Source organism: Lontra canadensis, unplaced genomic scaffold (assembly GCF_010015895.1).
Source record: "Lontra canadensis isolate GAN:19392208 unplaced genomic scaffold, GSC_riverotter_1.0 scaffold45, whole genome shotgun sequence".
NCBI lineage: Eukaryota > Metazoa > Chordata > Mammalia > Carnivora > Mustelidae > Lontra > Lontra canadensis.
In genome coordinates, this window is record NW_022631039.1 from 6,562,782 (window position 1) to 6,584,122 (window position 21,341).

Here is a 21,341-nt window from a genome sequence, read left to right on the forward strand (position 1 = left end):
TTTCCCCTGCACACGCCTGGAAACCTCCCACTGGAAAATGGCCAGAGAAATGCCTAATGCGACAGACTTGGAGGGCCCCTGGTGGCATTTCAGACATCCCGCTGGAGAGCTGGTGTGACACTGAGTGTGTTTGAGCAAAGAGGAGGCTCCAAGTTTACCAGCCTCATCCCTCTGCATCTGTGGGGGATGTCAACCCAACTTCTCTAATCTGGGATCCTCTTTTTCTTCTTATAAGAGGACAGGCCAGCCCCTTTCAGGCACACTTGGAGGGAGTTCCTGCTCGAGACAAGAGCTTGCAAGGCATGACCTTGGAGATTCTTTACGAGTCTGTGTGCCCATGTAGGAGGAGACCTGAGTCAGAGGGAGTGGGTTAGAATCAGGCTGCTGGGACACCCCTGACTTAGAGACTAAGTCTGGAGCCCTCAGGAGAAGGGGCTGCCGTGGGTGCAAGGGTGGGGAGCCCACACCACCATGGGGAAGCGTTTCCCTCCGAAGTTGAGAGCTGAACATAGACCTCCAGGGCTGAGTGGTTGCCCCAGGGGAGCCAGGCCTGGCACTCCCAGGGATGGAGGGCGGTGGAAAGGGTTTGAACAGACTTGACAAGCTTCCTGATGGCCACCAGGCTTATCACAGTGTACACTTCCTAGTTGTAGGATCTCAGGGAACTTGGGACAAATCCCTTCACTTTCTGAGCCTTTGTTTACTCATCTGTCAAGTGGGGATAAAAAGGGATACTTTTTTTTTTTAAGATTTTATTTATTTATTTGACAGAGAGATCACAAGTAGGCAGAGAGGTAGACAGAGAGAGAGGGGGAAGCAGTCTCCCCGCTGAACAGCGAGCCTGATGTGGGGCTCGATCCCATGACCCTGAGACTATGACCTGGGCCAATGAGCCACCCAGGCGCCCCAAAAAGGGATACTTTTGAGAAGATTTGCACTAACGTGTATAGAATGTTAAGCACAGTGCTTGGGATCTATTTGGTACTCAGTAAACGGTAGTTAGTCCCCTCTATCCCACAGCAAGTGGGAGCGCATCACAAGTGCTAAGTAAATGTTCAGGTATAGGACAAGGGAAGACTCCAAGGGATCATGGAGATCAAAAGGTACTGATAGAAGGTAAGACGAGCTTTGTGAGATGCTACAAGTTTAACAGCTGCTCCCAGGGACAGATGCTTTGTCTGTCGCGGGTGCAATGAGCTTTCACGTTGTTCACATTTGAGAGAATCTTATTCGGGGCAGGGGTAGGACCGGACTGCCTACAGCAGAGAAAGGCCTACCCCAGTAGCCCCTCATCACTCCCTTTGAAGACCACACATTCTTGATGAACGCTTAAGGGACATAAAACACATGAAAAAAAAAATGACACTCTTGAGAGCTCAGAGGCTACGATTAAAATTTACAGCATGTACCAGAATTTGTCCAATCTTGTTGGAAGAGTTTTTGGAGGAAAATTATGAAGATAAAGCTTGAAAGATGAGTCAGGGCCAGCTTTTGAATGCCCTTGCATTCCGGACCAAGGCGATCTATCCACCCCACACACTTTGATTGCGCACCTGCTCTGAGAATGGAAACAGTATTTCAGACTTCATCCTTGACAGTGACCGATCTGGATGGGAGCAGGGGGGTTTGTCCAAGAACCCTGAAAGGGGTATCTGGAAAAAGTTTGATAAACCACTTCCAGGGTGAGATTGGGAACCTGTTTCTTTTAAACCATGCCAGGGTCGGGGCGGGGGGGGAAGTACAGCTGTACAAGAAGAGCCCTGTAGGGATGATTGGCTCATCTGCGCACACTCTGCCAATGTTACAATGGCGTCAGCGCGGCTTGTCAACCGGACACCCCACGTGTGACCCGAGCCATCGACAAGGCAAAACACACATGTGGAATGTAAATACCACCAAGTTCAATCGTGAAAACGTCAAGTGTCAGGCAGCTAACGGTGGGAAGCAGAGGTGGGGGCACAGAGCAAAGAGAAGGACAAGGATACTGAGAATGTGCCCGCCGTGAGTGGATGGATGGATCTAGGAGGGTCCAAGGCTGCTGCTTCGATTACAAAGATGAACAAGAGGAGGTCAAGTAGGAATACACACAATCATGTTGAACTGTGTGAGCAGGGGTGCCAAGCTGCGGTTTTAATGACCTCCCTCATCGTTAGCAGGACTCAAGAGGTAGCACATAAAATGTAGGACAACAGCCAGCCACAAAGACATTTCTTTACCAGCGTGGAAGTAAGGACCAGAATAAAGTGCTCAACAAGGTAAAAGGTGATTCTTTCTGGGCAGTGAAGATAAAGGAGAAATGGAGGGGAATTGACAGGAAACTATCTGTAACCCACATGTGTCTGATTTTGATTTCAGAAAAATGAAGTGTGTAGTCAGTAGAATTGGTTCTTCTGCCAGAGAAAGGATTGTTTGGTTATTTTTTTTTTAAGTATTTATGTATTCAACTTTGGGTAAGTGAACATTAGCAAGGCGCAATGTGTCAAAGATACCTCCTTCATTACCCGCCGCTCTATCCCAATTTTCCTAGTCTCGCCTCGAGACAACCAGTGTAAGCACTTTTTCGTCTTTCAAGAGAGGCAATGGGAGTTCAACCAAATCTATACACTGTCTGTACATCCTTCCACCACTTTCCTCCCCGCTACGATGTTTTCTAAAAATAGTAGCTTTCTACAAGTGCTGTCATTACCTTCCTTTTCCTTTTATCAATTCATCTCAGCAATGAGCTTCCTCATTTCCTTTTTTTTTTTTTTTTAAATAGCTGAGTGATATTCACATTCGGGTGTAGCAACAAGAAATGCCAGCACGTTTCCCCACACCTGCACCAGCGGTGTGTCATCAAGCTTCTGGTTTGTCATCGTCATAGGGGAAGAAAGTTTCCCAGCTTGAGTTTTGATTTGCGTTTCTTTAACATGTGGGGTTGAAAATCTCTTCGTAGGGTTAAAAGCCATTTGTATTTCTTTTTTTCTGTGAACTGATCATTTGTATCTTTTGTCCATTTATGTTGATTCGTTTTCTTTCCTCGCTAATTAGTGGGTATCCTTATGAGCGAAACGTGTCCTTTGACTCTTAATAATAGCAAATATCTCCCATTTGTCTTTTGACTTGGCCTGTAGGTCTTTGTCACACAACAGGATTTGAGTTTTCCGTAGGCAGATTTTCCAGTCTTTTCAGTTATGTCTTCTGGGGTCTGTGTCATAACTCAGAAAGGCTTCTTGGAGAGTAACAGAAATTCTCCCATGATTTTTTTGTGGGACTTTTCCTCTTTCTTCTCTATCGTTTAAATCTTTTATCTACCAAGAATGTCTATTCATGGAAGTGTGAGGTGTGCATCTAACCTACTTTTTCTTCTTTTTTTCCAGCAGGCTAGTGAGAATGTATTCTGGGGAGGATGGGTATAGAGTCAGGAAGGTAGGGGTGGGAGCAGAGTGAAGAAGTTTCCCTGGCAGTGGGTGTAGAAGAAACTGGAGTGACACACATAGTCAGGAATCGCTGAGATCATCCAAGTGAGAGGTGAACCCAGGGCAGGGGCAGCAGATAAGGTGAGAAGTGGGGAAAGGGTCCTAGAAATAGAAGCCACAGGACTCACTTACTGGTTCAGTGGGGAAAAGAAGAAAAAAAAGATATCTGTTCCTGCCTGGGTGATCTATTATTAGCAGAGAGAACTCTTGAGTTGTCATTTCTGGCCACACAGAAGCAGGGTACAAGGATTCAGAATCAAAGACTGCAGATTCCCTGGGACACCCCCACAAGATGTTCAGGGGTGTTGGGAAGGTAGGAGGGAGTATCAGAGATCCCCAGAAGGAATTCCCCACTGCTCCCTTGAGGGCCAAGTGAAGGAGTTACACATTCTGTTCCTTGGCTGGACAGGGTGCGCCCCACCCTGAGGGCGATGGCATTCATTTCATCTGTTGGAGGGACTGGTTCCTGACAGACTGGACCTGGAAGTCTAAAACGGGGGTCCCGGGAATAATCCTCTGTTTACACAGGACTTTACTATTTTCAGCGTATTGGTTGTTGGTGGTTGGTCCTGTTTTTAAAGGTGGAGAACGGCCTCTGGAGGCGGGGAGTTGCCGACTGTTCCGAAAGGAATTCGCAACAGAGCACCTACTACTATTACCAATGGCAATGACTTCCATTTCTAGAGCACTTACTACCGCATTGAGTTACATCCTTCAGGAGCACGAGTTCCTCGGCCTGATCCTCCTGACCCTATTAAGTAGAACCACAGCAGGAGGCAGAAGTGGGGCTCTGACCCACCACCCAGGCAGCCAGACCTTTCACGCCCGAGGCCCTCCGTCCCCTCCCCGCCTCTTCGGTCCAGTCCGCGCCCCCTGCCTGGTCACTTCCCTTCCCCCGCCCCAAGCCGGCTTCGCATTCCCGTCCCGGGCCTCTGCTGTCGGGTTGCCCAGACCCAGGTAAGGGGGGGTACTGGGCGGTGGAAGAGAGAGAGCGCGAACACGCGCGAGCGGCAACCGGCGGCAGCAGGCCAGGCCCCGCGGCGCACAGCCACGGCCCCGCCGAGACCCACGAGGCGGAGCAGCAGGCCGGGGCAGCGACAGCAGGTACCGCCGGCACCCAGACTCCGGCCGCCTGCAGAACGCTGGGCCAGGCTCCGGGGCCCGGCCGGGACGGGGCCGCCGAGGGGGCGGGGCCGGGCCGTACCAAGAGCTCAGATTCGCCGGGGGAGGCTGGCCCAGAGCGCGCGCGCGGCTCGGTTGGGCGGGGCGGCGCCCCCCGACGGCCACGCCCCCACCCCTGCGGCCGGCGCGGGCGGTGGTAGCGCCTCAGTGGTGCGGGCCTGCGTCCTGCTCAGGTGGCCGCAGTGTTGTCTGGCCTCCCGGGGTGAGTTCGCGGGGTCGTGGTCGCGGGGTTGTGAGGTCAGGGCGCCGGGGTTCAGGGGGCCGGGGTCCGAGACCCGACGGCTTTCGGCCGCTTTGGCTGTCCGGGCCCTCACGCTAGGGCGGGCTCTCTGGCCGCGTCGCTGCCTTTCTCAACTGAAGGTTGCGCGGAGAGCGCGGCTTCGACCCTCGTCTTTCCCGGGGCGGCCTTTCGCCTCAAGCTGACGTCTCGCGGCGGCTTGCGGGGGGTGATTTCCGCGGCCCAGGGCGCCCGACGGACCCCACGGGCGAGGGCCCAGTCTCGGCGTCCGAGGGCTCGGGCTCCAGTCTCCGCCGCGTCGCCATCCTCCGCTCAGCCACTTTTCCTCTCAGAGGCTGTTTCCCTGTCTGTGCAATGGGCCTGAGGAAGAGGCCAGTTACTGAGGTAACTCACGTAGGAGACGCTCGATGAGTGCGCCTGCGACCCGAGTCTGACCCTGCAGCATCAGGTGGGCTCAGCTGAGGGCTCCGGGGAGCCTGCCAGCCCTGCCTCGTCTGAGAATCGCTCTGGGTACGGGCAAGGGCACCCCTGGGGAGGGGGGTGGGCAGCGGCTCTCCAGGGCAGGTGCCTCGGTGGCCGCTGCGACTCATCTTTGCTGGGCTCCGCTGGGCAGCCGTGACACCCTTACTCAGTTCTTGGGAGCAATTGGGTAAGAGGTCAAGGTCTCCTGGGAGGCGAGGGGGCTGCAGGAACTTGACCTCGACTTTTTGCTTACATTTTCTCAAGACCGTTGTGTAAGCTGGTGGACGGTACTGAAGAGTTTGGGTCCAGTTCAGAGAACGTGGCTGCCTCCTTTTCTTAGACTTCTGTAAAATAACAGCCTTCCTCTGAGCTCCGCCAAACTGGAGAACGGTGCTCGCGCCAAGGGAGACGGGGCTGGCGTGGGTAGTTCTGAATTTGAATCTTGGCCGCTTGGCAGGACGCTTCCCTTCTTGGAGCCTTCGTTTTCTCCCCAAGGAGGACAGCTAGTGACACAGCCCACCCTGCCACCCACACAGGACTGAGGTTCTGAGGCTCCAAAGTCTTGGAGGGTGACACTCCTGGTCTTGGAGGGTGACATTGAGAATGGGGATATTCCCTACACGGGGAGCGGTTAACTAACCCTCCGGGATCCGGCATCCTTCCCCTGCGCTGCTGTAATTCCTTAGGCCCCCTCGTTGGCGGACGAGACCTTGGTTAAGTACTTCGAAGTTCTGCCCCTACAGATCCCCTCTGCGTGGTCGTGGGGTTGGCCTGATCCGGAAAACAGCCCCAACGCCCCCGTTGGTAGAGCAGCGAACCCAGGAAGGATCCCTTGCTTTTCTCAGCGTCCCTCTAAGCACGTCGTCTTTTCTTTTCGAGGGAATGGGAAGTTCTCCAGCTCCTCAGGAGTTTGCTTAGCAGCTGTGATGGGAAACTGTGTCATTGGGCAGATAGCTTGGTCATTGTCCCTCGGTTGCCCAGAAAACAGGGCCGCGTTTCAGAGAATGGAATAGTAGCTTCCGGTTGTGTTGGGGGCGTTGAAAACCGCCCGGGGGGTGGGTTCTTAACTCTCCGCAGTTCTTCGTGTCTAGCACTTGGAAAAAGATTTGAGATGCAGGGAAGCCCAGGGACATACTTCAGCACCAGAAAACAGGGTTGATCTCAGCCGACGGGAGTAAGGCAGGTGAATCCTCCTGGGCGGTAGGAGTTTGTTTGTTGGTTCCGTTGGTTTCCTGACAAACCTGAAATTTTAGGACCTGCCCGTGACTCCCTGAACTCCTTGAAAATCAGGATCTGAATTAGGTAAGTCCAGCTGTGTTCAGGAGAGTTTTTTGGAATCAGAACTGCTGGGCCCATCTAATATTTATTGGCTAAACCTGTGGAACGGTTCAGGTTAATAAGAATTTAGCTCTTAAAGCAGTTCTTTTCCCCCTCATGGAAGCTTCTCTAGTTTTAGGACCTTCCACGTCTCCAGAGAGCCCAGGTGCCCCTGCAGCATCTTTGCTTTCTTGTGCTTTAGAAAGGAGCCAAGCACCTGACGGGGTAGGGAGGCCGGGTCAAGGACCCTGACTTACAGCTCAGGCAGTAGCACGGTGTGCCTTTTGGCAAACCACCCCAGGCCAGTGAGCCTCCACTTAGTGCTTTGGGATTTACCGTATATGTCAGGTTCATTTAAAAATTAAAATCAGAAAAAAAAATGAAATGGAGAAATGGCTGTTTATATAAAAAATGTATTTTTTTCTGTTGACAGAAATAATAATAAGTGCTCATTATTAAAAATCATATAAATCATAAAAATAATAAGTGCTCATTACTAAAAATCAAACTGTTAAATACACAGTGTGGTTAGTGAGCCTCCCTCATAGCCTTATACTGAGATTAAAAAAAATCACCGCTAGTGGTATAGTATAAGTTCTGCAGATATTTTCTTCACATATAAAGACATTTATTATCTAATTTTTTTACTTTAAACAGAAATGTGTTACTGTTTAATTTTACTGTAAATTAAAGTACTGTCATGCTGTTTTGAGGCTTGCTTTTAATTACTTGTCATGATAGATCACTGTCTAAAGCTCCATCTCATTTTTTTTCTACCTCATTCTTTTTTTTTTTTCCCAACTCATTCTTTTTAAAAATCTTATTCTTTTTAAAAATGATGGAATATTTGAGTCCCTGGTATTGTGGACAAAAATGTGGTTTTTTTTGCAGCATTTGCTCTCATGAATTCTGGGACAGTGAGTAGCCTCTGTTCTTTATCTTTGTATGATTGGGCAAATATTTTTGTTTGATGAACTCCTGGAAGAGCCGGATCAATGTTCATGAACTTTTCAGTGTCCTCACTTAGCAGATACTGAGTACTCCACGCCAGGGACTATTTAGGTATTGGAGTTTTAGCAGTCAACAAAACACACATCCTCTGTGGGTCTAATCTCTTCCCGGGGGCAAACAACGCACATGATTGTCAAATGATGATAGGTAATTTGAGACTTAACCTTTGGTGACATATCAGATTCATTTAAAAATTAAAATCCGCAAAAAAAAAAAAATTAAAATCCGCAAAAAAGTGAAATGGAGAAGTGACTTTATATAATAAGAATGTGATTTTTCTGTTTACAGAAAAACCAAATGTTCATTATTAAAAAGTTACAGGCATATGTCGTATAGATAGTGAATGTCCTTCAGAGCCTTCCACTAAGACATTTTCTTGACTGAGAAAAATAATACAAAGGGGTGCATGTGTGTATGTGTTTGTAGAAATGGTGTGACTTTTGAGTTTAGGGGTACTAAACTCCCCTCCGGAAACATTCCCTTGTTACGTTCCCACCAGCAGAGACTCACATTTTTAAAGTCAGAATCCTGGGGTCCGTTGTGAAGACGAATTGCTAATGGCACAGATGCTTTTATTTTAGGAAAATTTATGCTAGACTGTCTGAAGTTTTGCATTATGTGTGCACGTGTGTGTGCAGGCACATGCACAACATTGCCTGTGAGTGTTTTAATTCCTCTGATGACCCCAAAAGGCTCGTGTTTTCATACCCACTCCATAAAGATGGCCATCATTTGCTCAAGGCTAAGGGTGAAGCTGAGGCCTCACCCAGGACCGTCTGCTTCCAGAGCCCTCACTTGCCTTTTGTGCTGTGTTATCTCATTGTCTGACTGTAGAGGAATGTCTTTTTATTTTGGTGGAAGGGAAATCACCTAATACATATAATTACTTAATAATATGATTATTCCTCCTCGCTTCCAGTACCAGAGCACCAATAAGTATGTCTGTCTCTTTACAAAAATTTTTGGCGGGGGTGGGGGGCGTGCACCCCGGGGTTCATTCGGTTAAGCGTCCAATTCTTTTTTTTTTTTTTTAAGATTTTATTTATTTATTTGTCAGAGAGAGTGAGCACAGGCAGACAGAGTGGCAGGCAGAGGCAGAGGGAGAAGCAGGCTCCCTGCTGAGCAGGGAGCCCGGTGTGGGACTCGATCCCAGGACGCTGGCATCATGACCTGAGCCGAAGGCAGCCGCTTAACCAACTGAGCCACCCAGGCGTCCCAAGCGTCCAATTCTTGATCTCAGCTCAGGTCTTGATCTCAAGGTCGTGAGTTCGGACCTGCTTCAGGCTCCACACTGGGTGTGAAGCTTGCTTAAAACCCTCTCTGTTTCTCCCTCTCTCCCACACCCCCACATCTCCCTCATGCTTTCTATCTCAAAGAAAAAAAAGAAAAGAAAGAAGGGGATGGTTACCATAAAAGGCCATATATAAAGATTGTCCTCGGATGCTGGGAGGCTAACTGGGAGGGGGTGGGAGGAGAGTATGTTCTACTGGCTTAGGTGCCCCTCAGTATGTCTGTTTGTAGGTCCTACCGTCCATTTCACTCTAGTGGAAGAACCACAAATGAAATGAGTATCTTGTGGAGAGATAAGTAATGCCAGTTCTCTATTATTATTATTATATAAGCTACAGAACAAAGCTGCCTTTTCTGTGCAGTTCTGTTGTCTGGCATTTGATAGATGGAGGGTGGGGAGAGGCTCCTGGGTGAGAGGTGCTTACCAGCTTATACAGGCGTTGGCCCACGCCAGGCCTTCTGTCTTCAGCCATGCAATGGGAAAAAGAAACCTGCTTCACCTGCCTCCTGGAACAGTTCAAAAGGTGTTTCTTTTTCCGGCAGCTAATTCTCGCCATTCTTGGCAGTGTTTCCGTCCCTGTGGAGTGACACTTCACAAACACATCTCTGACCCTCAGGGTCTAGGCGTCTATGTTTAGGGCCTGGTTCAGGCCCTCCACAGCTCGGACATGGCGGGCAGGGAGCAAACATAAGCGGTTAGGGCAGGGCGTGTGGGGCTCATTCTTGAGATAATGCATGTGAAGTGCTTGTCCTTGGTGTTGAGCCCACAGCGCGCTGGGGAGCACTCAGGTTGGGCCTTTACTGGGGGGGTCACGCAGGCTCCGCAGAAGTTATGTTTGACTGGGGCCTTGGAGGTTAGGTAGGAGTTCACTGAGCCCACCAAGGCACACCTCCCCGGGTGGGGGCTGTTTAGAGTGTAGGTTGTATGAGGCCAGGAAGCCTTCGGGGTCTTGTGAACCATGGTAAGCAGGGAGAAGGCATTTGTTTATTTGAGAGAGAGAGAGAGATCATGAGCAGGAGAGGGAGAGAATCTTAAGCAGTGTCCACATTGGGTGCAGGGCTCCATCCCGCCACTCTGGGATCACAACCTGAGCCAAAGTCAAGAGTCAGACGCTTTACTGACTGAACACTCCCGACGAGAAGGCTTTGAAATAGGTCGGTGATGTGACTAGCAGAGAGCAGCATGTCCTCGTGTTGGGTTTTCAGACTTTTCTACGGTCAGTATCCTCCTTTCTGGGTGAATTCATCATTTGGGAATCCTACTCTGCTTCAGCCTGTATCCTACAGTTCCTGGCGTTCTACATCCTCAAACGTTTTTCCTTCTCCTAGCCCCATCCCAGGTGCAGTATTTACCTTAGTTGTGTTGTGTACCTGCGTGTGTGTGTGTGTGTGTGTGTGTGTCTGTGTCTGTGTCTGTGTCTGTGAAGGTGGTAGAGGAGTCCCGTGGAGCAAACTGTGGCTCTCTGAAGGCTGGTCTGTTGGTTGGGTTCACTAGAGCCAAATACATCAGCCTGTTACGACTGATGCCGGTCGGTGTGGCAAGTTGGCTGGCCCCAGAGTAGGTTGTGAACAAGGCGCATGGGGGTCCCAGTCCTTCTTCTGGGTGTCTTGTGGAGAAAACTGCTGGTGTGGGGTCTTGTTTCACTTAAATGGCAGGGGGAAATCTCCTTTAATTGGGGTGCTGGAAGGGGGAGGCATTCTGATCTTTGCATAGCATCTGTACACAGCTGAGAGAATCAGACACATGCCTCCCAGAAACAAATCCGTTTCAAGGCCAAACTGGACCAGAATGATGGGCCAAATGGTGGTGTCACCAGCCACGGATTGCTTCTCAGAGAACTGGATTCCTTAAGAGACCCCATGGTAGGAAAATCGAATGAAAAAAGTTGGCTTTTGTTTATCTGGTTGTCCTCCCAGGAAAGATGGACTCTGTGGGGTGTGCCCTCTGATGTGGGACTTATGTCATTTGCTTCTGGGTGAAATTTATGAATTATGTTTTATCACTTTTTTATCTCCCCTTTTTTATCTTCGGTGCCTTTTCCCGTGACCCCTCCAGCCCCCACCCAAGCTCTGCCAAGCTCTGACCTGTTCCTTTGGTGCTCACATAGCAGTGATGTGACCTTGTGATACTTTGATCCTCGCTAGCACACATCAACAGTGCACTGGGTAGGCTGGGTCTGTACAAAGGTTTGAGGGCTGGGTAGGAACACATGAACTGTGCTCACCTCTGAATTCAGAGGTGTTGACGCTATCCGTGGGTCACCTGGGTCGGTTTTCAGCACTGCAAACAGGGATAGTGCTTCTTGAGTACACGGAAGAACGTTCCAGCCAACTGTGCCCAGCTTCTTCTAGGGGTGGGGTGTAGATTGGGACACATCTCAGGCATCAGCAGATTTTCCCATCAGGAATTTGCCGTCCAGTGAAGAAGAGTGTCTGCTGGTTTCAGTTAGGGGTATCAGAACCTCTGGGATTGTTTAAGAAACCAAACAGTATCACGTGGACAGGCTGCGTGGCTGGCTTTATGTAATGTGATTTGCAAACTCTAAACCAGTCGTTTAGCATGGCAACAGAGATGAAAACGCCCATCCCTCATTGGCCCCCCCCCACCCCCCCTACCCCCCACCCCCCCGCCAGGAGGTCTCTTTCTCCCTCTTAGCAACCTCACTGTCTTCCTGGTACCTGAATGCTCTAAAGACAAAAGACCGGTTGGCCTCTGCCTCCCTCTGCATTCTGGGTTTCCACCACCAGGCAGTCCTGTCCATTTTTAGTGTTCCGTGCACTCTCTTTCTCCCCTGCTATGGTCTTACTAAAGCCGCTTCATTTCTTGCCACACGTGCCCCTAATTGGCTTCCCTGAGTCCGTAATTCCTTCCCACTTCTCCCCGCTGCTTCTCAAGGTCCATCCACGCTGGATTGATCTCCAGGCCCTGCTAGTGTCAGCCCCCCTTTGCTCAAAGATTTACGGTCGCTCTCACTGTCAAATGTTTGCTGCCTTTCCCTTCCTCCTCCATCTGCCCCCCACAAAGGATACGGAAGTGGCTCGTAATTGAAGGAGCCTAATCCTCCCTCTCCCTAATGGCAGTGTGGTTGGAACAGAAAGTGAATTCAGTGGGAACAGGGAACCTCCCCATCACTGCCACGAAAGTAAGCCAGTGCGTGGTACGGAGCCCGGTGTAAGGTAGGCGCTCACGGAGTGCTAACTGGCTGACCAGGGGAGCGAGTGGGCAGTTGAGTGATCATGACTTCTCTCTCCGTAGTCTCTTGCTTCCTCCTGCATATGGACTGAGCCCAGATACCCATGGGGCTGATACCTGTGTTGTTTAGGATTACTCTGAGTGCAGTATGAACTTTTGGGACGATTTTAATTTTGCAGCTGGGTGTGACAGTTGAAATGTCTCTAGTTCCTTCTGCAGTTACTGGTTTTTTCAGTAATTCAGTAATGAATCATTTTCTAATTGAGAAAGAGGAGGAACTTGGGTACCTCCCGCATAGTATCCTAAGTTTCTCTAGATATTTCCAGATTGTTATTTGGAGGCCAAAAACATGAATCAGTGTGTTTATTTTTAAAATGCTACTGCAATATATAAAAGGGTTCTAGGGTAACCTTTGAGTGTCTGTGGTGTGTCAGGCCCCGTGCTAGGTATTTTATGTCTCGTGTAATCATCAAAACACTGTGAGGATGGTCAGTGAGGGGCCTGAGCCTGAGTGGTCATGTGCCTAGGGTCCCAGTGTGTGGAGGCGGCATATCTGGGGTTTGAACTGAGGTCTGTCTACCTACAAGACCCATGTTCTTTCATGGCTTACCTGGGTTTTAAGTCAGTTGAATTCCAAGGCCAACAGTCTACTCAGCCAGACCCTAAAGGAAATAACTAAAAGCTGAGAGCCTAGTAGTTGAGAGGACCCTGGGAGGCAGGTAATCATATGAAAGGGCAGTCAAGGGAAGCTGTTGCATTAAGCATAAAACTCAGCTCAGAGCTTCCTAGAAGGCAGGCTGAAGAAGGAGGGGATTGAACAGCAAGCATTATTGGGAAAAGGAAGCAGTTCAGTTTCGCAAGAGAAGCACTTTTCTCTGGGCCTTCCCCTGGGGCTTGTAGAACAAGGCAGTGGCCAGTAGTTTCCATACGCAGCAGGCATGTGTAGCCCACCTGTGAGTACCAGGCCCTCTTAGAGGTGCTGGGACTATGCTTGTGTGTGGATAGGCCCGACAGGATGACGGTGGCTCAGGCCCCTGGCGGAGGGAATGTTCCATAGAACAGAGGAGCATGGCCCACAGGGAGCCCTCCCTGGGACCTGCTCTGGTAAGGGCAAAGAACGTCAGTCTCCATTATAATACAGCACAGGCAGACCTTTGGGGGATGGGAGCAAGAGACTTGCTGGGCTGTATTCCGGCAGGAAAGGAGGAAAGCAGGAGACTCTGGGAGAGTGGGTGGGGAGAGTCCCTTTGCCCGGTGGGAGGCAGGCAGGCCAAAGTGAGGTCATGAGGCTCTTAGCACACCCCACGCGCAGTGTCCTGCCATTGTGCTAGGAAAGTCAAAAGGCCTGGCTTGACTTCTTGCCCCTTCGTGAGTGACCACAGTGGAGCCAGGACATGTCAGAGGCAGTGCTGATCCCATCCCAGTGCTCCCAGCTGCGGGGTCAGCAGGCTGTACCCCCCAGTTGGACTGATGACTCTGTGTTGACGCAGCCATTCGGCAGTGGTCAGCCAAGCGCCTGTTAGGCTAGGCCTTCTGGCACTGGGAGCTCAGAGACAGGAGGTGGCTCCTGCAGGACACCGGCCTCTCCCTTGTCTCCTGGGGTGCTTTCATTCTGAGCAGTGCCATCTCCTGATGGTACCGCTGGGATGTTAACTGCGAAACACACCCCAGGTCATTCAGCAAAGCAACTTTTAGCCATAACTTTGCCCTGTTCTGATAAGGTTTTGCAGGGCAAAGAAATGGAGGAGAGGGCGGCTCTGGTGCCCGCTGGTCTGGGTTCGAATCCCAATGCGACCACTTATCCCTGCCTTTGGACAAGGTACCTAACCTCTGCGGTAATTAGAGCTCCTGTACCTCAGAGGGTTGTTGCAAGGATGAAACGAAATGGGAGAACATTCTAGTACAGGTGCTTAATACCTGTTCGCTGTAACTGCAGTTGGTATTTATTTAGATATAAATAGACGAGGCCAATGGAAAGTGATGGTGGTGGGGACCTAGGGTTGAGGATGGTGTGTGGCTGCCAGTGGTGCCTAGAGTTTGTCCAGAGCAAAGGGGAGGACAGATCAGGAAGGGGGAGTGACTGCCGATGGGTATGAGGTTTTCTTCGGGGCGGGGGATGGAAATGTTCGTGAATTAGATGGCAGTGGGGATGGCTCACTGTTGTGCCATAGGGGGGAGTATATTGAGAACTGCTGAGCTGCACGTTCTAAAATGATGAATTTTATGGTACGTGAATTAGATCTCCATTTTTAAAAATCCAGTTAATCGGCCACAGCCCTTGGGGTGCCTGGGTGACTCCGTTGGTTAAGCGTCCAACTTTTGGTTTCGGCTCAGGTTGTGATCTCAGGGTCCTGGGATTGAGTCCTGAGTCAGGCTCTGTGCTAGAAGGGGCATCGGCTTGGGATTCTTTTCCTCTGCCCCTTCCCCTGCTTGCACCCTCTCTCTCTCTCTCAAATAAATAAATCTTAAAAAAAAAAAAAAATAAGCCATGGGTCCTTGAGCAGCTGGACTCGCACTGGTCCTGCCCCCCGGCTGCCGTCACCTCAAGCGGGTTGTGTACACCAGCGGCAGATGGGTGCCGCGTGTCTCTGAGCCTCCCCAAATTTTTAGCCCTCTTGAGAGGGAGCAGCGTGTGTCCCTTCTGGCCTGAAGCACTGTAGAGCGGGGGCCGGTCCCTCTAACAGTCTTCCTCCCATCCCAGCCAGCTGGACTTTTTACACTGGGGTCATGGAGTCACATGGAAAGAGCTGCTTGTGCTACTAAGTCCCCTTGGGGGAGCCAAGAGCTGGGCAGTCACCTGGCCTTCACCGGACAGTGTCACATGAGGCGGTGAGCTCCTCCTCGGGGTGTGAGTGTGGTCAGAGGAAGACGCCTTGCCCCGGTGCAGCGGCCTAGAAAGCTGTCCTCCTTGCCCCTCCCCCTGGGGGGGCTGTGTAATGTGGGGTGCCTCTCTCCCAGCAGGAAGCCACAGCAGGTGCAGTGGGAGCTGTGGCTTTCAGGACCCCTGCAGGGGAGGCTGGCAGTGGCTCAGGACGTAGCAGCTGTCCTTGCAACATCTGTCAGGGGCAGATTCAACTGTCAGGCTCGGGAGCACCTTGCGTGACCCGGTATCCCAGGTGACAGCACAGGGTAAGGTCAGCCCAGCAGCAGAGGGTTGTTTCCTGCCCTCAAAGAGAGCGTGGTCGGGGCAGTAAGGAAGGGTTACGAGCTAATGCTTTAGTGCTGGCGGACAGTCCTTAACTGGTCTGATCATCGTGGGTGCTTTTATAGACATCACGGGCTGGTCCTCTATCATTTGGTTATTACGGACTTGCTCATGTTGTTGTGAGTCATAAACTGGCTCCCCAAACCTTGTGGCTTACAAGCATGGCACGATTCCGTAAACACAGAAGTGTCTCAGTACACATTTGATCTGATGCGCCGCCTGGCCGAAGGTCAAGGTGAAGTACGGGTGGAACTGGGGATTCCACACGGTGCCGGCTGAGGCCTCAGCCTGACAGCAGTCTTGCTTGACCTGTGGACAGTGTTGGCTTGTCCCCAGGCCGGTCCCTAGGAGGGGGATGCCTACGTCTCCATCAGAACCCTGTCTGCCATCACAGTCTGCCATCAGAACCCTGGCTTCCTGTCTGCTCCTAGGCAGGATGGTGGGTTGTGAAGCCGCCTGGTGAATGACAAGAAGGCCTCCTGACCGAGACCTGCTCTGAATGTGGAGCTGTTGCCCAGAGCAGCCTTCCGTGGCTGCCTGGTCCTCGCTGCCCTGGCGCGCTCAGCTTACTGCTGGCCAAACCTAGGGTGACCCAGCATGGGAACTAACTGAGACCACTGTGAGCCAGGACTCGGGCCCACCCCGGGACCGTGACCTGAGCTGAAGGCAGACATGTCACCATCTGAGCCACTGGGGTGCCCCTAAGCCGTAACTCTTGATCCTAAGTTGTTCTTGATCAGGTGAGAGAAGGAGATGGGGAAGGAAAGGACTTTCCTTCAAGGCAGGTGCTGCTTCCTGCCATCACCGAGCATGCGCAGGAAGGAGCCGGGGCAGGTTTTATGAAGGAAGCAGCACGTGAGTTCATCCTTGAAAACACAGCTTTGGTGGCTACTGTAGAAAAGGGAAGAACATTCTTAGGAGGAAGAGCAGTGAAGCAAAAAGAGGCAGATGTGTCTAGGGAAGCTGATGGGAAGGCCTTGCAGGGAGATGCCGTGGGGTTATTTTTTTTCAACTTTTTATTTTTAACCTATTTTTGACTTACAGAGAAGTTACCAAAATGGTACAAAACCAGACTTTTTTTTTTTTCACCTGGCTTCCTTTGGTGTTAATATCTTTTAAAATTATAATACAGTTACCAGGAACAGGAAATTAACACTGTTATGGTATTATTAACTATAAACCAAGGGTGGGCAAACTTTTTCTTTTTTTCTTTCTCTTTCTTTAAAAATTTTACTTATTTATTTGAGAGAGAAAGTGAGTGATAGAAGGAGAGGGGGAGGGGCAGAAGCAGACTCCCTGCTCCACAGGCAGCCCAAGGTGGGACTCCATCACAGAGACTCCGGGATCATGACCTGAGCCACCCAGGTGCAAACCTGCAAACCAGGTCAAGCAAACCTTTTCTGTAACGATCCAGAAAGTAAATATTTCAGGTTTCGTGTGTTGTAAGATGTCTGTCACACCTTCCCGACTCTGGTACTTGAGCAAGAAAGCAGTCGTAGGTCACCTATAAACGAGTGTGACTGTATTCTAATAAAACTTTATTTTCAAAAGTAGTCAGCAGCCTGGGTTAGTGCTTGACCATGATTTGCCATCCCTGAACTAAACATCCCTTATTAGAATTTTACTAGTTGTTTTTCCACTAAAGCCTTCCTTCTGTCCTAGGGACCTGTCCAAGAGCCTGCCTTGCACCCAAGTTGTCATACCTCCTTAGTCTCTTCCCATCTGTGACAGTCCTTTTGCCTGTCCTCACCACGGTATCTCATAGAACGCACCCTATTTGGGGTTTGGCCATTATTTTCTCATGTTTGGAGGGAGATTATGCATCCGTGGCAAGAAAACCACCAAGATGGTGCCATGTCCTTCTCAGTACATTGTCGCAAGTGGCTCTTTACTAGTGACGTCTACAGAGAGCTCTTAGCTGGTTTGGTGTCTGTGGGGTTTCTCCTCTGCAAAGCTACTGTTTTCCCCTTTTTAGTTAATAAGTATCTTGGGAGAGAGAACTTTGAGACTGTGCAAATCCTGTTTTTCCCCAGACTTTTGCCCATTAATTTGAGCCCATCTGCTGGGAGGTCTCATCTGCAATAATTCTTACTGGGGATCTGTCTAATGGCAATTCCGTATTTCCCTCTTTCTTCCTATATTTATTAGTTGGAATTCTGGGAGGAAGAGCTGTGCCTTCTCTCCCGTTGCTGTATTTATTCAATTATATCACTATGGAGTCACAGATATTTATTTATTCTGCTGTTCGAGACCCAGTACTCCGCTAGCTGGTGGTGAACATTCCATAGAGGAAAAACTGAGAGAACGGTTCTATTTGCAATAGCATCAGAAAGAGTAAGATACTTGGGAATAAATTTAAGCAAGGAGGTTGAAGACTTTTCCACTGGAACTACAAAACATTGCTGGAAGAAAATAAAGACTTAAATAAAAGGAAAGACAGTCTGTGTTCATGGACACACTAGAAGCCATAATTCATTAAAATGGCATCACCCCCTCAAAACAGAACACGGATTCAGTGCAATGTCTGACAAAATGCCCATGGCTTTTTATGCAGAAATGGAAAAGCTGATCCTAAAATTCCTGTGGAATCGCAGGGAACTTCAGATAACCAGCCTTGAGAATAAATAACAAAATGGAAAGACTCATACTTCCCGATTTCAAAACCCACCAGAAAGTGCTAGTAATTAAGGCAGTGTGGTGCTATTATAAGGATAGATCTATTGGTCAATGGAATAGAATTGAAATCCAGATCCTGATTCAGACATATATGGTTAAGTGATTTTTGACAAGAGTACCAGGGCCATTTGATAAAGGGAACTAGTCTTTAGCAAATGGTACTGGGACAGCAGATATCCACACACAGCAAGAATGAAGCTGGACCCCTTACCTGACTTTACACCATATACCAAAATCAACTCAAGGTGGATCAAAGACCTAAACAAATGTCAGAGATAAACCTATAAAACTCTTAGGAGAAAACATAGAAGTTAATCTTAATGACCTTGGACTTGGCAGTGGTTTCTCAGATATGACACCAGAATCACATGCAACAAAAGAAAAAGCAGATAAATTGGGCTGTTTTGCACTGAACGTGTGCCCCTAGTATTCATCTATTGAAAGCTTAACCTTTAATGTGATGGTATTGGGGTGGGGCTTTGGGGAGGTAAATAGGTTATAAGGATGGAACCCTCATGAATGGGATTAGTGCCCTTATAAGAAGTGACAGGAGAGTGGGGTGCCTGGGTGGCTCAGTTCGTTAAGCAGCTGACTCTTGATTATGGCTCAGGTCATGATCTCAGGGTCCTGGGATTGAGCCCCACATCAGGCTCCTACTCAGTGGGGAGTCTGCTTGAGGATCCTCTCTCTCCCTCTGCCCTTCCACCCCACCCTACCTAAAAATAAATAAATCCTTTTTTTTTAAAAAGTGACAAGAGGGCTTGCTTTCTCTTTCTGCTTTCTGTCAAGTGTGAATATGAGAAAGCGGTTTTCTACAAGCTGGGCAGCAAGCTCTCCCACACACTGGCTCTCCTGGTGCCTTGATCTGGATTCCCCAGCCTCCAGAACTGTGCGAAATAACTGCTCCTTATTTGAGCTGCCTAGTCTAGGATCTTTGTTACAGCAGCCTGAGCTAAGACATGGACTTCATAAAAATTTAAAACTTTGATGCATCAAAGGAGCCTATCAAGAAAGCGAAAGGACAACTCACATAATGGGGAGAAGTATTTGCAAATTCTATGTCTGATAAAGTTGAAGTATCTAGCACATGTAAAGAACAGTCATAACTCAACAACAACAAGAAAACAACCCAACTGAAAAATGAGCAAAGGACCTGAATATTTTCCCAAAGAAGATACGCAAATGGCCACAAGCACATGAAAAGATTGTCAGCATCATTCGTGATTCTCAACATCTTTGGTCATTAGGGAAAGGCAGATATAAAGTCCAGTGAGGTACTGTATCACACCCACTAGCATGACTACTTAGAACAAAAACTAAATCAGAAAGTGACTGATGTTGGTGGGAACATGGAGAAATTGGAACTCTCGTATGTTACCGATGCGAATGCAAAGTGGTGCATCCACCGGGGAAAACAGCATGGCAGTTCCTCTGCGCGTTAAGCTTAGCATGACCGTATGACCCAGCAATTCCACGTCCAGTTATAAACCCAGCGAACTGAGTACAGACACTCAGACCAGTGCTTGTACGTGAATATAGCAGCATTATTTGTGATAGCCAAAAAGTGAAAACAACCCAAATTCCATCGTCTAATGAATGAATAAGTAAAGTGTGGTAGATCTGTACCTCGGACTAGTGTTCAGCCACAAACAAGAACAAATGGCTAACACTTGCTACAATATGGTGAACTTTGAACACATCATGCTCAGTGAAAGAAGCCGGTCACAAAGGACCTGCTGATAGGAGGATTCCATTCATGTGAAACGTTTGTAATAAGCAAATTCACAGAGACAGATTAGAGGTTGCCAGGGGCTGAGCAATGGAGATTGCTTCCTGGGTACTGTGTTTCCTTTGGGGTGGTGAAAAACTTCCATAGTGATGGCTGGTACGTCAGTTTAAATGTGCCAATTCCACTGTGCTATACACTTTAAGATGACAAATTTTAGGTTATGTGTATTTTGTCACAATTAAAAAAAAAATAACCTTAGAGATGAATCACAAACCCACCCCCCAATCCAAGAACATTATTTGGGCGCTTAAATTAGCAATGGCTAATTGCTTTAACCATTGGGACCTACTTTGGGATGTCTTCTGGTTCAAGCCCCATGTTTCCTTGAGCTTTTACTTAATTTATGGCACTGTGAGATGTTCCGGGCTTATCTTTTGTTTCCCACACAACAAGCTCTGGAACCAGCTAGTTCTTTAAGAAGCCCTCGTTCCTTTTATTGGAGAATGGTCTTTAGAAACCAAAATGTGGGTGCTTGGGGACAGTGCTGATTTTCCCTCTGATCTGTTCCAGAGAATAAGAATGGGAGGGACACTAATCCAGTGTTCTTTGCGTGTCTGCCGTTTCCCCCATTAGAGTTCTCCGTGGTGGTGATACTCCACTTTAGGAAGGAAAGTGGCCATGGGAAGTTGAGATTTGCCCGAAGTCCTAGAACCCTTAAGTGGCAGGGCAGTTTTGAACTGGCTTCCCCTGCTCCCCCAAAGCTGTGAGCCCACTCAGGCCCTTCTGGACACTCTTCTCCCCAACCTTTCTGTGACCTGCCATTTTGTGCCTCCCTCTGCCAAGAAACCCTCCCTAGCCACTTAGACTCACAGCAGCCTCACCCAGCTGTGAACTGGTTCTAGCCATCTGTACCATTCGTTCTGGCAAGGAAGTAGCTGCCATGCGTCTCTTTCCACAGGAAGGGCAGAGAACATTCCCTGACTTAGTCTGTCTTTGCTTGTCCAGTGGGTGCCGTGCTGGGCACATAGCATTCTTGGTGGCTGCAGGAGAGCCGTTCTTTAGTACGAGTGCCTGTCTTGTTGGCCAGGCGTCGGTGAGGAGAAATGATTTACCAAGATGGTGGGAAAGCCAATACTCAAATTTGGTTCCCTGAACTCCCACAAGTCCCACACCCTTTTCATTACGTCCCTAGCCCGTTTGGCTACTGATACTGTTATAATCCAGTGGACTAGAAAGAAACCAGAGCAAAGGCTGGGGCTGTTTTGCTCCCCTCAATGTTACGGCCTCTTCTCTGTGGAACCACTTCTAGCCAGAAAAGTCATGATTTTAGTAGAAGCTCAAGTATTACTTTTAGAAAGTAACCTTGATTTCCTTTGCTATGGCAGAAATACTGAAATATAGAAATATAGAAATAGAGTATAGAAATTCCAGAATCAGTTGATGATGCAGAAGGAGTTTTTATTCCCTTTCTTTAGGGGATCCTGGAATGGGGGCATTTGAAATTTTGACGTAATACTATCATTGTAGAGGAATACTTAAAAGGGAGGTAGGTTTTTGTTTTGTTTTGTTTTGTCTTCCTG

The 21,341-nt window shown here is 49.0% G+C and overlaps 1 protein-coding gene across 1 annotated transcript in view; it reads left to right on the forward strand.

The window, feature by feature from the left end:
- The first annotated feature begins 6,620 nt into the window (after positions 1–6,620).
- Positions 6,621–21,341, forward strand: part of LOC116876363 (NADPH--cytochrome P450 reductase) — a 56,500-nt gene continuing 41,779 nt past the window's right edge. The window contains exon 1 of the mRNA XM_032872459.1: positions 6,621–6,642. The gene's annotated coding sequence lies outside the window, so the exon portion shown is untranslated. The remainder of the gene's footprint in view (positions 6,643–21,341) is intronic.